We start from the raw sequence: 17,186 nt of genomic DNA on the forward strand, positions 1-17,186 counted from the left end.
GGCACTTTGCACGCTCAAGCCACTGAGAGCTTTTCAAAAGAATCTTTCTGACCTGTCGAGGGGACTGTAGTGTGAAGTGCAGGCTCTTGATGGAATGTTTTGGGGGTCAGGGCAGTTAGTTGCCAGCTGGACGGGTTAGGAGGAGGATTGAAGATACCGGTCAACAACCGTTGCAGTTAATGTGAAGAGTCGGGCACCGAAAGTCAGGACTCAGTGATACCCTGTCCCCTCCACCACCCCACCCCCTACAGACACAGACAGACACACACCCTTTTGGGAACACTCCAATGGTGACAACTCTCAAAACGGCAGCCTGGCTCCAGAATTATCTTCACTTCTGATTTCCATGGTTGCCCCTTCAATCTCAAGATCTCAATCACACCCAGTCTCACTGGGTCTGTCACTTTAACCTGATTCATGATGAGCTCGGTGAGCTGACTGTCGTGCAGTAGTGAGTGATGTGGAACCCGGGATACTTCAGTGCACCATATAGTGCCTCAGCCTTTAAACAATACAACAATATCACATGCAGAGGAAAACAGACAAAGCAAATGAAGAACTGAGAGGTAAAAAGCTCCACAAACACAAGTGATTCCGGATCTGGTGTTGCACTTAAGATAGTTCTCTTCCATTTTGTGCTGCCTCTTTGTCATAGAATCATAGAATCCCTATGGTGTGGAATCAGGCCATTCGGTCCATTGAGTCCACACCGTCCCTCAAAAGAGCATCCCACCCAGACCCACTCCCCTCCCTTATCCCTATAACCCTGCACTTCCCTTGACTGACGCCCCCCCACTAGCCTGCACATCCCTGGACACTATGGACAATTTAGCACAGGCAATCCACCTAACCTGCACAAATTTGTGTCTGTGTTTCCTGACTAACTGCACGGCTACTGGAGTGACTGCCAGGCACAGCCCAGGGCACTCGCCAACAGACTCAGTGGGGTAGATAAGAGCCAGTGGAGTTAAGCAAACCCAGTGTATCAAAGCAGTCTGTGGACCAGAGAACAGACAGTGGATCCAAGGATAGTCAGTGGATCAGAATAGACCTAGTGGGCCAGAGTAGAACTGAGTCCACCATAGCCAGTGGGCCAGTGCAGAGCCCATCTCATCCAGTTCACCAGAGCAGAATTGGGGGAGCCAGGATAAAGCCAGTGCAGCAGAACAAATCTAGAGAACCAGAGGACAGTCAGTGCATCAGAACAGACCCAGTGGATCAGAACAGCGTCAGTGGATCAGAACAGAGCCAGTCCAACAACACCACATTTAAAGGAATGTGTGATGAAAGGTGTAGAATATATATTATCAATTTTGGAATTTAGTTTGAAAAATACAGGTCGATTAATTTTGGTTAGTTCTATGAAGGCTTTCAAAAAAAATGGTCAGAAGGTCATTTCAACAGTGAACTAAGAGCGTCAATTCCAAGAAGACATAAGACTACAGTAAGATGCCTGGGAGAACCCTGTGTGTTATGATAAAATGTTTATGCTAGTTAATTTAAAGCAGACAGAGTAAATACATTAAAGTGATTCATTTAATTTTGACTTCAGAAATGAAGTTTCAAGCTTTCTGTTCAGAAGAATCTGGAGTTGAGTTCAGAAACAAGTGTACAGTTCAGTTCAGGGCAATCAGTCACTTCAGCAGAATTGGTTTCTAGTCTGTGGAGTTTCCAAGCCAGGAGAGTTTGGATAGGAGCCTTCAAATTGTTCAAACTTTCATGCAGTTCAAAGTGAAAAGTCTAGGTATCAGGATCCTGAGGGATTTATTCTTGCAGATGTGGAAAGGAATTATAAAATTGTCCCTGAAGTCCATTAAAGTGAAACTAGAAGTTAAGCTTATTGAGTCATGTCAGGAATTGATTATCTCTGGACTTGGGTCTCGGTAACAGATGGTTTTGGCAAACAGGTTAAAGCTTCATTTTAATGTTTTTGTTAAGATCTTTCCAACAGTTCTATAACTTGTTTATTTCTTCATTAGTGTAATAAAATTATGTTCTGTGGTTAATGAATATCTGTAGCCTCATGTGAATGCTTCAGAGACTAATCACCACCGTAACTAATTGCAAACATTAAATACATGTTCTATCGAATCAGGTTTAATTCTCAAATCTGACCTGTTGAATATTACCATCAGCCGGCACCATAACAAATAACAAATAACTGAAAATGGTGAAAAATTGGCTGCAACAGAACTTAGCTGGGCTTGCAGAATGGGTAGATGAGGAATTTGATATCGACAAGTGTGAGGTGATAAGTTTTGGCAGAAGGGCTAGGGAGAGGTAATTTAGATTGAATGGCCCAATTCCCAGTATACAGGACAGAAAGACCTCAGGGCTAAACATGCATTGATCTTTGTCGGAACATATTGAGAGTGTGGTTAATGATGTTTAAGCAATCTTAGCTTTCATAAAGAGAGACCTAAAATGCAAAAGCAGGGAAGTTATGCTGGGCTTTTCTAAAACTTTATTTCAAGCCCCAGCTACAGTTTTTCAGCGAGTTCTGGTCACCACACATTAGGCAGATCATGAGCGTACATGAGCGAAGGTGCAGAGGAAATTGACTAGTATGATTCCATGGTTGAGTAGGTGGGGATGGGAATTGACCAATATGATTCCATGGCTGAGTAAGTGGGGTTGGAAATTGACTAGCATGATTCCATAGTTGAGTAGGTGGGGTAGAAATTGACCAGTATGATGCCATGGTTGAGTAGGTGGGGATGAGCGAGGTAATGTTTAGTCAGTGGGTTTGTGTGAAAGGTTGAAGTTACTCTCTTTGGAGCATATGAGCTTGAGGAGAGATTTGACTGAGATCAACAAAATTAAGACAGGGAAGAACATTTCAATTAGGCAATAGATTGAGGTTCAGAATCCCTACAGTGTGGAAACAGGCCATTTGGCCCATCAGGCCCACTTCAACTCTCTGAAGATCATCCCACCCCAACCCTGGATACAATGGGCAATTTAGCACAGCCAATCCACCTACCCTGCCCATCGTGGGAGGAAGCCAGAGCACCCAGAGGAAACCCAGACAGACACAGGGAAAACATGCAAACCTTTATCCATCCTCCTTACATCCTCAAAGACCTCTAATAAATCTGTCAAACACAATTTCCCTGTCACAAAACCACATCAACTCTGCCTGATTGTATTATGAATTTCTAAATGACCTGTCACTACCCCCTCCCATAGGATCCCTACTTTGTGGAAACAGGTCACTCAACCCAACAAGTCCACACTGACTCTCCATAGAGCATCCTACCCAGAACCATCCCCTAACCCCCACATTTCCCATGGCCAACATACCTAATCTACACATCCTTGAGCATTATGGGTAATTTAGCATGGCCAATCCACCTAACCTGCACATCTTTGGACTGCGGGAGGAAACCAGAGCATCCAGAGGAAACCCATGGAGACATGGGCAAAATATGCAAACTCCACACAGACAGTCACCCAAGATGGAATTGAACCTGGGTCCCTGGCGCTGTGAGGCAGCAATGATAACCACTGAGCCACTGTGCTGTCATTAGGTGACACAGATTTAAGATTTTGGGCAAGAGGTACAGGCGAATCCAAAGAAGAACTTGTTCAAGCAGCAAATGGTTATGAGTAGAGTTTGCTGCCCCTGAGGGGGGTGGAGGCAGAGATGATGAATGATTTCAAAAGGAAATTGAATTGGCTCAAAGGAAGCTGCCGAGCTAAGGAGATCAAGCAGGGTTTCGGTACGGTTGGATTACAGTGCAAAGAGACGGCATAGACTCAACCAGCAAAACTGTCACAGTCTATTCCAGAAATAACTTGGAGTTGAGAAGTGAAATTACTGTTTCAATTTATACATCAAAGCAACTAACTCATGCACAACTAACTCTCACCAAAGCAATGTGAAAATGATTACATAATCTCTTTCAGTGACTGTCATTTGAGAGTTAAACATTTCTTCCAGAACTCATCGTGTGTATGTGTGTGTGTGAGAGAGTAAGTGACTCTGTGTGTGTCTGAGAGACTGTGTGTACACGTGTGAGTGACTCTGTGTTTGTGTGTGTGTGTGAGAAAAGAGAGGAGAGTGAGTGACTCTGTGTGTGTGAGCTTGTGTGCAAGTGACTCTGAGCATGTATGTGTGTGTGTCAATGTATCAGTGTACATGTCACCATATCACTGTATGTGTCATTGTGTCAGTATCATTGCAGCAGTTTGACAGGTGTGTCAGTGTGTCACTGTGTAAGTGTCAGTGTGTCATTGTGTAAGTGTCAGTGTGTATGTAGCAGTGCATCACTGTGTAGGTGTCAGTGTATGTATCAGTGTGTCACTGTGTAAGTGTCACATTGTGTTTATCAGTGTGTCACTATGTAAGTGTCAGTGTGTGTGTGTCAGTGTATCACTGTGTAGGTGTCACTGTGTAAATGTCAGTGTGTCACTGTGTGTCAGTGTGTATATCAGTGTGTCACTGTGTAAGTGTCAGTGTGTATGTAACAGTGTATCACCGTGTAAGTGTCAGTGTGTGTATCAGTGTGTCACTGTGTATATGTCAGGGTGTATGTGTGTGTCACTCTGTAGGTGTCACTGTGTATGTAACAGTGTGTCACTGTAAGTGTCAGTGTGTATATGTGTGTCAGTGTGTCACTGTGTAAGTGTCAGTGTATATGTGTCAGTTTGTCACCAAGTGTCAGTGTGTGTATCAGTGTGTCACTGTGTAAGTTTCTTTGTATATGTATCAGTGTGTCAGTGTGTGCCAATGTGTCAATGTGTAAGTGTCAGTGTGTGTCAGTGTGTCACCGTGTAAGTGTCTTTGTGTATGTATCAGTGTGTGCCAGTGTGTCACTGTGTAAGAGTCACTGTGTGTATCAGTGTGTCACTGTGTAAGTGTCATAGAGTCATAGAGATGTATAACATGGAAACAGACCCTTCGGTCCAACCTGTCCATGCTGACCAGATATCCGAACCCAATCTAGTCCCACCTGCCAGCACCCGGCCTATATACCCATGCAAATGATTCTTAAATGTTGCAATTGTACCAGCCTCCACCACTTCCTCTAGCAGCTCATTCCATACACGTACCACCCTCTGCTTGAAAAAATTGCCCTGTAGGTCTCTTTTATATCTTTCCCCTCTCACCCTAAACCTATGCTCTCAAGTTCTGGACTCCCCAATCCCAGGGAAAATACTTTGCCAATTTATCCTATCCATCCCCCTCATAATTTTGTAAACCTCTACAAGGTCACCCCTCAGCCTCCAAAGCTCCAGGGAAAACAGCCCCAGCCTGTTCAGCCTGTCCCCATAGCTCAAATCCTCTAACCATGGCAGCATTCTTGTAAATCTTTTCTGACCCTTTCAAGGTTCACAACATCTTTCCGATAGGAAGGAGACCAGAATTGCACACAATATTCCAACAGTGGCCTAACCAATGTCCTGTACAGCCGCAACATGATCTCCCAACTCCTGTACTCAATACTCTGACCAATAAAGGAAAGTATTCCAAACGCCTTCTTCACGATCCTATCTACCTGCGATTCCACTTTCAAGGAGCTATGAACCTGTACTCCAAGGTCTCTTTGTTCAGCAACACTCCCTAGAACCTTACCATTCAGTGTATAAGTCCTGCTAAGATTTGCTTTCCCAAAATGCAGCACCTCACATTTATCTGAATTAAATTCCATCTGCCCATTGGCCCATCTGGTCAAGATCCTGTTGTAATCTGAGGTAACCCTCTTCTCTGTCCACTACACCTCCAATTTTGGTGTCATCTGCACACGTACTAACTGTACCTCTTATGCTCACATCCAAATCATTTATGTAAATGACAAAAAGTAGAGGACCCAGCACCGATCCTTATGGCACTCCACTGGTCACAGGCCTCCAATCTGGAAAACAACCTTCCACCACCACCCTCTGTCTTCTACCTTTGAGCCAGTTCTGTATCCAAATGGTTAGTTTTCCCTGTATTCCATGAGATCTAACCTTGCTAATCAGTCTCCCATGGGGAACCTTGTCAAACGCCTTACTGAAGTCCATATAGATCACATCTACTGCTCTGCCCTCATCTTTGTTACTTCTTCAAAAAATTCAATCAAGTTTGTGAGACATGATTTCCCAAATACAAAACCATGTTGACTATCCCTAATCAGTCCTTACCTTTCCAAATAAATGTACGTCCTGTCCCTCAGGATTCCCTCCAACAACTTGCCCACTATCGACGTCAGGGTCACTGGTCTATAGTTCCCTGGCTTGTCCTTACCATCCTTCTTAAACAGTGACACCACATTAGCCAACCTCCAGTCTTCCAGACTGTGACTATCGATGATACAAATATCTCAGCAAGAGGCCCAGCAATCACTTCTCTAGCTTCCCACAGAGTTCTAGGGTACACCTGATCAGTTCCTGGGGATTTATCCATCATTACTCGTTTCAAGACATCCAGCATTTCCTCCTCTGTAAGATGGACATTTTGCAAGATGTCACCATCTATTTCCCTACAGTCTATATCTTCCATATCCTTTTCCACAGTAAATACTGATGCAAAATACTCGTTTAGTATCTCCCCCATTTTCTGCAGCTCCACACAAAGGCTGCCTTGCTGATCTTTGAGGAGCCCTATTCTCTCCCTAGTTACCCTTTTGTCCTTAATGTATTTGTAAAAACTCTTTGAATTCTCCTTAATTCTATTTTCCAAAGCTATCTCATGTCCCCTTTATGCCCTCCTGATTTTAGATTAGATTAGATTACTTACAGTGTGGAAACACAAACTTGATTTGCCTCTTAAGTAACTCCTACTTCCTTTATACTCTTCGAAGGATTCACTCAATCTATCCTGTCTATACCATACATATGCTTCCTTCTTTTTCCTAACCAAACCCTCAATTTCTTTAGTCATCTAGCATTCCCTACACCTACCAGCCTTTCCTTTCACCCTGACAGGAATATACTTTCTCTGGATTCTCATTATCTCATTTCTGAATGCTTCCCATTTTCCAGTTGTCCCTCTACCTGTGAACATCTGCCCCCAATCAACTTTCAAATGATCTTGCCTAATACCATCAAAATTGGCCTTTCTCCAGTTTAGAACTTCAACTTTTAGATCTGGTCTATCCTTTTCCATCACTATTTTAAATCTAATAGAATTATGGTCGCTGGCCCCAGAGTGCTCCCCCACTGACACCTCAGTCACTTGCCCTGCCTTATTTCCCAAGAGTAGGTACATCCACATACTGAATCAGAAAATTGTCTTGTACACACTTAACAAATTCCTCTCCATCTAAACCCCTAACACAATGGCAGCTCTAGTCTATGTTTGGAAAGTTAAAATCCCCAACCATAACCACCCTATTTTTCTTACAGATAGCTGAGATCTCCTTACAAGCTTGTTTCTCAATTTCACTCTGACTATTGGGGGGTCTATAATACAATCCCAATAAGGTGATCATCCCTTTCTTTTTCTCAGTTCCACCCAAATAACTTTCCTGGATTTATATCTGGGAATATCTTCCCTCAGCACAGCTGTAATTCTATCCCTTATCAAAAACGCCACTCCCCCTCCTCTCTTGCCTCCCTTTCTATCCTTCTTGTCACATTTGTATCCTGGAATATTAAGCTGCCAGTCCTACCCATCCCTGAGCCATGTTTCTGTAATTGCTATGATATCCCAGTCCTATGTTCCTAACCATGCCCTGAGTTCATTTGCCTTCCCTGTTAGGCCCCTTGCATTGAAATAAATGCAGTTTAATTTATTAGCCCTGACTCTTCTGTTCTCAGCTGTACCCATCTCAGATCGATTTCTTTCCTCACTACCTCCCTGGATCCGACCCGCCCCCCCACCCCCCCCCACCACCTTACTAGTTTAAATTCTCCAGAGCAGCTCTAGCAAATCTCCCTGCCAGTATATTAGTCCCCTTCCAATTTTGGTGCAATCCATCCTTCTTGTACTCGTTTCTACCCCAAAAGAGATTCCAATGATCCAAAAATGTGAATCCTTCTCCCATACACCAGCTCCTCAGCCATGCATTCATCTGCTCTGTCCTCACTAGCTCGTAGCACCGGGTGTAATCCAAATATTACTACTCTTGAGGACCTCCTTTTTAAATTTCTGCTTAACTCTCTGTAATCTCCCTTCAGAATATCAACCTTTTATTTCCTATATCATTGGTTCCAATGTGTACAATGACCTCTTGCTGGCCCCTCTCCCCGTGAGAACATTCTGCACCCTCTGTGAGACATCCTTGATACTGGCACCAGGGAAGCAACACACCATTCTGCTTTTTTGCTGCTGGCCACAGAAACGCCTGTCTGTACCTCGGAGTAGAGAATTCCCTAACACAAGTGATCTCTTGGAAGCCAACGTACCCTTCATTGCATTAGAGCCAGTCTCAATACCAGAAACTTGGCTGTTTGTGACACGTTCCCTTGAGAATTCATCACCCCCTACATTTTCCAAAACAGCATACCTATTTGAAATGGGTATATCCACAAAAGACTCCTGCACTAGCTGCCTACCTCTCTTACCCTTCCTGGAGTTAACCCATCTATGTGACTGTATCGGAGACTTTCCCCCAGAACTATAACTGCCATCTATCACATACTGTTGCTGTTGCAAATTCCTCATTGCTTCTGACTGTCTCTCCAACTGATCCATTCGATCTGATAAGATTCACAGCCAACAGCATTTATGGCAGATATAATCCCCAGTAACCCTTAAACTCTCTTTAAATTCCCACATCTGACAAGAAGTACATATCACTCTATTAAAGGCCATTTTTGCTCCTTCACAATCTACAGACTCAGAAATTAACACCGTCTTATTCCTCTACAAGCACTGCCCCAGGTTAAATGAATAGTTATGGCTTATATTTTAAGTTTAATCAAGAGACATATCTCCAAAAACATATAATCAAGAAAGAACCCACTCTACTCACTACTGCAGATTCTCTGTAAGCCACACTTGAAACAATGATTAACTTCTCTGATTCTGTGCTGTGAACTTCACCCAACAGTTCCTCCAAGATTAGTTGTGAATTTCACTGTTTGATAATTTTCCCAGATGCACTCCGATGTCCAGCGATACACGAATTCAAACATCAAAGGCAGTAACTGTGCAGGTTCTCTCTCTCTCCTGCAATGACCTCACCATGTGTGTGTCAATTTGTCACTCTGTGTCAGTGTGTCACTGTGTAAGTGTGAGTCTGTATCAGTGTGTCACTATGTAAGTGTAAGTGTGTGTGTCAGTGTGTCAGTGTGTCACTGTGTAAGTGTGAATCTGTATGTATCAGTGTGTCACTGTGCAAGTGTCAGTGTGTGTATTAGTGTATCACTTTGTAGGTGTCAGTGTGTCACTGTGTAAGTGTCAGTGTATGTATCAGTGTGTCACTGTGTAGGTGTCAGAGTGTGTATTAGAGTGTCACTTTGTGGGTGTCAGTGTGTCACTGTGTACATGTCACTGTGTCACTGTGTATGTGTCACTGTGTATGTATCAGTGTGTCACTATGTAGGTGTCAGTGTTTAAGTTTCAGTGTGTATGTCAGTGTGTCACTGTGTGTGTCAGAGTGTTACTGTGCAAGTTCAGTGTATGTATCAGTGTGTCACTGTTTATGTATCAGGGTGTCACTATGTAGGTGTGAGTGTATGTATCAGTGTGTCAGTGTGAAAGTTTCAGTGTGTATGTCAGTGTGTCAGTGTGTGTCAGTGTGTCACTGTGCAAGTGTCAGTGTGTGTGTCAGTGTGTCACTGTGTAAGTGTCACTGTGTGTATCAGTGTGTCACTGTCTAGGTGTCAGTGTGTTACTATGTAAGTGTCAGTGTGTGTGTCAGTGTGTCACTGAGTAACTGTCAGTGTGTGTATCTGTGTATCACTGCATAATGTCAGTGTGTGTATCAGTGTGTCACTGTGTAGGTGTACGTGTGTCTGTGTCAATGGGATACTGTGTAAGTGCCAGTGTTATGTCAGTGTGTCACTGAGTAAGTTTCAGTGTGTATCAGTGTTTCACTATACACATGTCAGTGTGTGTGTCAGTGTGTCACTGTGTAAGTATCAGCGTGTGTGTCAGTGTGTCACTGTGTAAGTGTTAATGTATGTCCATGTGTCACTGTGTAAGCATCAGTGTGTCACTGTGCAAGTATGAGCATGTGTGTCAGTATGTCACTGTGTGTCACTGTGTGTCAGTGTGTGTATCATTGTGTAAGTGTCAGCGTGTGTGTCAGTGTGTCACTGTATGTCAGTGTATCACTGTGTCAGTGTCGGTGTGTGTGTCAGTGTATCACTGTACGTCAGTGTGTGTGTCAGTGTCTGTGTGTATGTATCAGTATGTCACTGTGTAAGCGTGTGTGTATCAGTGTATCACTGTGTAAGTGTCTGTGTGTGTATCAGTTTGTCACTGTGTAAATGTCAGTGTTTGTGTGTCAGTTTGTCACTATGTAGGTGTATGTGTATTGGTGTGGGAACCTGGGTTTGAAGCCCATCTCTGTGGGTGGTAAAGTATTGAATTTAAAAACAAATCCTGAATAAAGAAACTTGCCTCATTGCAGTCATGGTTGATTGTCACAAAATCCATCCAATTCACTAATGTCTTTCAGGGAAGGAAATCTGCCATCCTTACTCTACAAGGGACTCCACACCCACAGAAATGTGGTTTGCTCTCAATTGCCCTCTACATAATTAGGGACGGGCATTAAATGCCAGCGATGCCTGCATCCTGTGAACAAAACAAAACGTTTTGGTGTGTGGTAATTGAGTAGTGATGTGTTTTTGTGTGGATAAGTTCCAAATCCAGGATGAAGGTAATTTTCTCCAATTACTCACTGATATATAATATAGCAAACTACGGACTGGTCTTTTTCCCAACATAAGCCTAGCCAAGAAACCATTGAGTGTCAGCTATTCATGAACAGATTAAAACAAGTAACTAATTCTGGATCTCTGACAATCTAAGCCAGTTATTGCACACAATTAGCATCCTGGCAATCATTCCGCATTCACTCAGTCACTTTCTATTATACTTCAATGTGTAAGCTGAGCTCTCCAGGCAGAGTCTGATGTGGGATGAGAGCCAACACAATCTCTGAAGGTGTTTCTCGGAGCTCAGACAGTGACACAGACAGAGAGTGAGAGGAGAATCTGCACATTGGCATATCAGCCTTACGCTGCCTGACCAAGAGTGAAGCCAGACACTGAAGCTGAAATTGGGGAACAGAAAAGAATAGAAACATTTGGAGAGCAGCTGTGAGAAAAAGAGAGGACTTCATATCTCAGGAATTGATGTTTCTTCAAAGTACAGAATACAAGGTGGAAAGCAGATGAATACAGTCAGCTAAGTGCAAAGAAAATACAATTTTCACCATGAATCTAGTATCTATCCTTCACTGAATCTTCTAGCTGTCTGTAAATCATTTGTGTCCATTTCCTAATGCCACTACTACCTGATTAGCTTTGATTATATAATGAACCATAGTCTATGAAGGACCTTAGGCTATTAGTTATATTATAATCTTGAAGACCACCTCCACCTAATCATTTTCTCTCTCTCTCTCTTTGTCTCGCTGTGATTCTCTTCCTTTTCTGATCACTCTCTCTCCCACTCTGGCCTTGGTTGACAGCAATGATTCACAGACCTCCCTGAACGATCAGGCTACTGGGGTGGTTATAGTGTAGTGGTATTGTCATTGGACTAGTAGTGGAACAGTTAGTGTTGGGGAAGTGGGGAGGCTGCAGAAGGACTTGGACCGGCTAGAAGACTGGGCAAAGACATGGCAGATGCAATACAATGTAGGAAGGTGTGAGGTTATGCATTTTGGTCGGAACAAGAGGCGTAATCAATTTCGTAAAAGGGGGGAAGGCTTCAGAAATCTGAAGCACAAAGGGACTTGGGAGTCCGATTTCAAAGTTCTCTTAAGGTTAACAGGTTCAGGCAGGTTCAGTTGACAGTTAGGAAGGCAAATGCAATGTTAGCATTTATTTGGAGAGGGCTAGAATACAAGAGCTGGTCTGTACTGAGGGACTGTCAGAGGGTCTGTACTGAGGGAGTGCTGTACTGTCGGGTCAGTACTGAGAATGCATTGCTCTGTCAGGGGGTCAGTACTGAGAGAGTGTTGCACTGTCAGGGGGTCAGTACTGAGAGAGTGTGGCACTATCAAAGGGTCAGTACTGAGAGAGTGTTGCACTGTCAGGGGGTCAGTACTGAGAGAGTGTGGCACTATCAAAGGGTCAGTACTGAGAGAGTGTTGCACTGTCAGAGGGTCAGTACTGAGAGAGTGTTGCACTGTCAGGGGGTCAGTACTGAGAGAGTGTTGCACTGTCAGAGGGTCAATACTGAGAGAGTGTTGCACTGTCAGGGGGTCAGTACTGAGAGAGTGTGGCACTATCAAAGGGTCAGTACTGAGAGAGTGTTGCACTGTCAGGGGGTCAGTACTGAGAGAGTGTGGCACTATCAAAGGGTCAGTACTGAGAGAGTGTTGCACTGTCAGAGGGTCAGTACTGAGAGAGTGTTGCACTGTCAGAGGGTCAATACTGAGAGAGTTGCACTGTCAGAGGGTCAGTACTGAGAATGCATTGCTCTGTCAGGGGGTCAGTACTGAGAGAGTGTTGCACTGGCAGAGGGTCAGTACTAAGAGAGTGTTGCACAATCTGAAGGTGAGTACAGAGTGAGTGAGACCCTTTCAGAGGGTCAGTAATGCAAGTTGCTGCACTCGTGCACAACACTGACTATTCATTTCCTTTGAAGTGTTTTGTTTGTCGCAAAGTTTTAAATGGTGCTATATAAAAATGCAGGTCTGACTTTTTTCTTTGTATAATCTTTGTTTCAGATACAAGATGCAAAATGTCATGGTCACTTTATTCCTCTGAACCCATTTTGCACCCAGCCTCCAGTATCCCAAAGACCGAATCCTGAAATGCTACTGTTTGGATTGAGCCTAGACTTTGACTCTTTCCCCTCACAGACAGAGGAAGGTTCAGGGATATCATTGGATGGAAGCATGTTCCAGTGGAGGCTTGGGCAGTGACTGCAGCACCACCACTGGACAGAGGGTGTAACTGTGACATGACCTGTTTACATGGACTGTCTGCTAATGGAATCTAAATACTGTACGTTATTGTAGGAAGGGTTGGAACAAAATTGATTTAAATAGTTTGTCCAGTTATTCTCTACCTTGACTTTGTGAATAGTCTTAACTTCAGCTTCTCATAAGAACCCATCCTGGACAGCTTATGGAAAGGTTGGTTTCCAAATAGGGACAGACATAGTCTATGAAGGACCTTAGGCTATTAGTTATATTATAATCTTGAAGACCACCTCCACCTTATCATTTTCTCTCTCTCTCTCTTTGTCTCGCTGTGATTCTCTTCCTTTTCTGATCACTCTCTCTCCCACTCTGACCTTGGGAGTTTAAATAGAATGGGAGTTTAAAGAAAAAGGATGTGAAAATAGGTATGTGAGGAAGACATAGGAAGGAGATATAACAAAGGCAAATGGAGGCCATTCAGTCCACTAAGCCTATCTCACTATTCAATTAGTTCATGGTTGATCGTCCATTAAATTACCATTTTCTGGCACTATCCCCACATCCCTTTACGTCACTACTCTCCAAAAACCTATCAGTATCTGTCTTAAATGCAGTGGAATACTGAGCTTTCCCAGGATATGAAGGAGAGAATCCCAAAGAGTTCCCGCTTTCTAAATGTTGAAATGTCTCCCTCCTTCAGTGTTAAATTGCTTTCCTCATCCTGTGACTGTGTCCCCTGGTGCTAAAGTCAGTCATCCTCCGGGGAAAGGTTCTATCTGTGTCCGCTCTGTCATAGGCAGCGCTCCGAAAGCTAGTGCTTCCAAATAAACCCGTTGGATTATAACCTGGTGTTGTGTGATTTATAACTTAGGCCAGTCAGAGAGATTCAATGAGATCTCCTCCCTTTCTCCAAACTGGAGATTTATACCCGCTCGCATCAGCAGGTAAAGACCACAGGCAGTAGGAGTGTGTGACAGGGAGCTCAAAATAGAGCTGGAGAAAGTATGTGTGAGAAGGAGGATGTTAGACAAATAGAGAAAGGAAAGATAAAGTGACATGATGTTGACACAAAGTAACAGACACAGGGAGAGGAAAAGAGTGCGAGAGTTAGTTGGAAAGTTCCGCCTGGTTTCTCTGTTGTAATGAGGTAAAGTTTAAAGGACCATGTGGTTTCTGAGTTAACTGCTGGTTAGAGAGCGAGAGCTGGAGTGTGGGGCGGGCATCACATTTCACTCAGCGTTAGTGCTGTGCACAGACAGGAACGTCAAAAAAGATTGACTTGGAGCTCTTGGACAGAGGAAGCTCAGGAACCAGCCTTTTTCATGAACTGTCCGGGATGGGTTCTTAGGAGAAGCCGAGGTTAAAACTCTTCACAAAAGGCAAGGTAAGGAATAACTGGACACACTGGGGTCGGATTGAGTTAAATTTCTCCGATAGGGAGCCGCCAGGCTCTCCTTGTGTTTGAGGTTAAGTTGGAACTGCTCTGTATATTGCGGTCTCTCTCGAGTCGGTACCCAGTCAGAGCACCTCAAATCCACTCTGTACTCCATTGTGATCACAACATTGACAGTGAACTCGAGGAAGACACAGGGATAGGAAGAGATATAGTTACGGAGAGATACTTAGACACAAAGACAGAGGGATACAGCGGGACCAATACCGGGATAGAGAGCTAGAAACACAAGAGAGGGAGACAGAGATACAGAGAGAGGCGCAGAGATATAGGGAGAGACAGAGAGACACAGGGATACGGAGGGACAAACCCAGCGATAGAAACACAAGCAGAGAACCAGAGACATACTGAGAGATACAGAGGGACACGGAAAGATACATAGAGACAAAGAGAGCGACATGGAAGCAAGGGAAAAGAGTGATACAGAGACACAGAAACAGAAGAAAAAAGGACAAAGAGAGTAGATTGTGAGTGAAGCGTAGTTATTCAGAAAGGCAATTAAATGGGAAGTGCTGTTCTGCAAAGACCAATGCCAGGTAAAACACATCTTCTAAATTTGCAAATTGCACCAAATTTTGAGAGTGGGGCGTGAGAGAACTGGATCAACACTGAGGAGGGCTAAAACCACAACAGGAGAACATTCATAAACTTGCAACATTGGCCAATAACGAGGAGGTGAAGTTCGGGTGACTTTGAGGCAGCGCGTGTTGATGGGAAGATTAGGGAGCTCCTTAACTACTTGGCAGACCTGAGATTGGATGGGGACTCAGAGCAGAGGGATCTTAAAGTCCAAACACATCAGTCACCAAGAGTGGTGCCACAAGTTAATACATGGCCATATAAAGACAAATCAAAGTGGCATGCTTTAGTTCCAGAGGGATAGAATGGAAAAGTAGGGAGCTTTTGTAACGAGCCTCGATTAGACCACAATCAGGTACCATGTGCAGTTTTTAGTCACCATTTTCTGTTAGGAATTAAACTTGAAACATGGGGATTTACAGATCAGGAAAGGACCAATAAGATGAACATTCTCTTGAAAAGAAGTATGGGCTGAGACATACATTACTAGAAGTACTTAAATTTATGAAAAGTTTTGATAGAAGTTTGGTTACAGAGGGAATGTTTCCCCCTATAGAGAAGATTATAACTAAAGACCATTATAAGATAGTCACTAAGAAATCCAGTATTCAGAAAAATCCTCCTTACTTACAGAAGTGAGTTTGTAGATCTCACGCCCACAGGGAGTGGCTGAAGCACAGGTTATTCAAAAGGAAACTAGACAGGAATAAGAGGGAGATTGTAATAAAAGCTTACTTAACACATAATATGGGCAGTTCAGGTGGGGAAAGATGGGAGTCAACTCAGATGGACCATCAACAGCAGGATGGGCTTTATGGGCTGAATGGCCAGGTTTTCTGCCGTAAATCCCATATGATCCTAAATAATCTGGTGTTATGATGGAGGGGGCTGCAAATGATAACATCAGTTAGACTTGCAAGTGACGTGAAGCTCAGAAAAATTATTACAAGAACCAATAGGTGGATGAGGAACAGCATGAACTCTGGAGTGTGGGTGAACTTTGGCAAAGTCTGAATGATGCATATATTGAAATCACCAAGAAATATTCCAACATTAATGAAAGGAGGAGAATGAGAACAGGGTACAGAATCCAAGTTCTAGATTAGAGTGCTGCTGGAAAAGCACAGCAGTTCAGGCAGCATCCTAGGAGCTGGAAAATCAACGTTTCGGGCAAAAACCCTTAATCAGGAATAGAAGCAGAGTGCCTGCAGGGTGGAGAGATAAATGAGAGGAGGGTGGGGGTGGGGAGAAAGTAGGAAAGAGTACAATAGGTGAATGGGGGTGGGGATGAAGGTGATAGATCAGAGAGGAGGGTGGAGTGGATAGGTGGAACTAAGATAAGCAGGTAGGACAAGTCATGGGGACAGTGCTGAGCTGGAACTACCTGCCTATCTTCTTTTACACCTATCCACTCCCCCCTCCTCCCTGTCCTATCACTTCCATCCCCACCCCCATTCACCTGTTGTACTTCATGCTACTTTCTCCCCACCCTCCTCTCATTTATCTCTCCACCCTGCAGGCACTCTGCCTCTATTCCTGATGAAGGGCTTTTGCCCGAAGCATTGATTTTCCTGCTCCTTGGATGCTGCCTGAACTGCTGTGCTTTTCCAGCACCACTCTAAGCTAGAATCTGGTTTCCAGCATCTGCAGTCCTGGTTTTTACAGAATCTAAGTGTTTGGGATACATCATATCTGCAGGCAGAAGATGCAATGAAACAGAGAGAAAGGAAAGCTATGTGAATGCTTTCATTCAGCAAGAAATGACAGTCACTTTCTAGAAAGCTGAATAAACAACGCCAAAAGCAACTTGTGAAAAATTGGATTGGAAGTGTTGTTTTGTATGAATGTGAAACTTGGACCCCACAGTGACAGTTGAGCGACTGGCTTGATAACTTTGAAGTGTGGGTTTGGAGGAGAATGAAAAGGATCAGCTGGAGACAAGAAGTAGCAAATGACAAAGTGCTGAGGAGAATGAATAAAAACAAAGGATTTGACGAGTGTAATGAGGAAAAGGCAGACAGTCTGGCTATGGCTCATTTTGAAGGAACTTTTTAAAAATGTACTCATTTGTAGGATGTGGGTCTTGTTAGCAGGCCTGCTTTTATTATCTATCCCTAGTTGCCCCCTTGATAATGTGGTGGTGAGCTGTCTTCTTCTTTCGCTGCAGTCCATCT

The 17,186-nt window shown here is 43.7% G+C and overlaps 1 protein-coding gene across 3 annotated transcripts in view; it reads left to right on the plus strand.

The window, feature by feature from the left end:
• The window catches only part of LOC140463382 (kazal-type serine protease inhibitor domain-containing protein 1-like), a 59,065-nt gene that overhangs the window by 23,614 nt on the left and 18,265 nt on the right, over nt 1-17,186 (plus strand). The window contains exon 1 of one of the 3 annotated variants that reach the window (XM_072557250.1): nt 14,171-14,359. The exons of 1 other annotated variant lie outside the window; for it this stretch is intronic. The gene's annotated coding sequence lies outside the window, so the exon portion shown is untranslated. Of the gene's footprint in view, nt 1-14,170; nt 14,365-17,186 lie in introns of those variants that run through there. One more of the 3 variants, XM_072557249.1, reaches the window with a different exon arrangement.

This window comes from Chiloscyllium punctatum, chromosome 38, assembly GCF_047496795.1.
Source record: "Chiloscyllium punctatum isolate Juve2018m chromosome 38, sChiPun1.3, whole genome shotgun sequence".
NCBI lineage: Eukaryota > Metazoa > Chordata > Chondrichthyes > Orectolobiformes > Hemiscylliidae > Chiloscyllium > Chiloscyllium punctatum.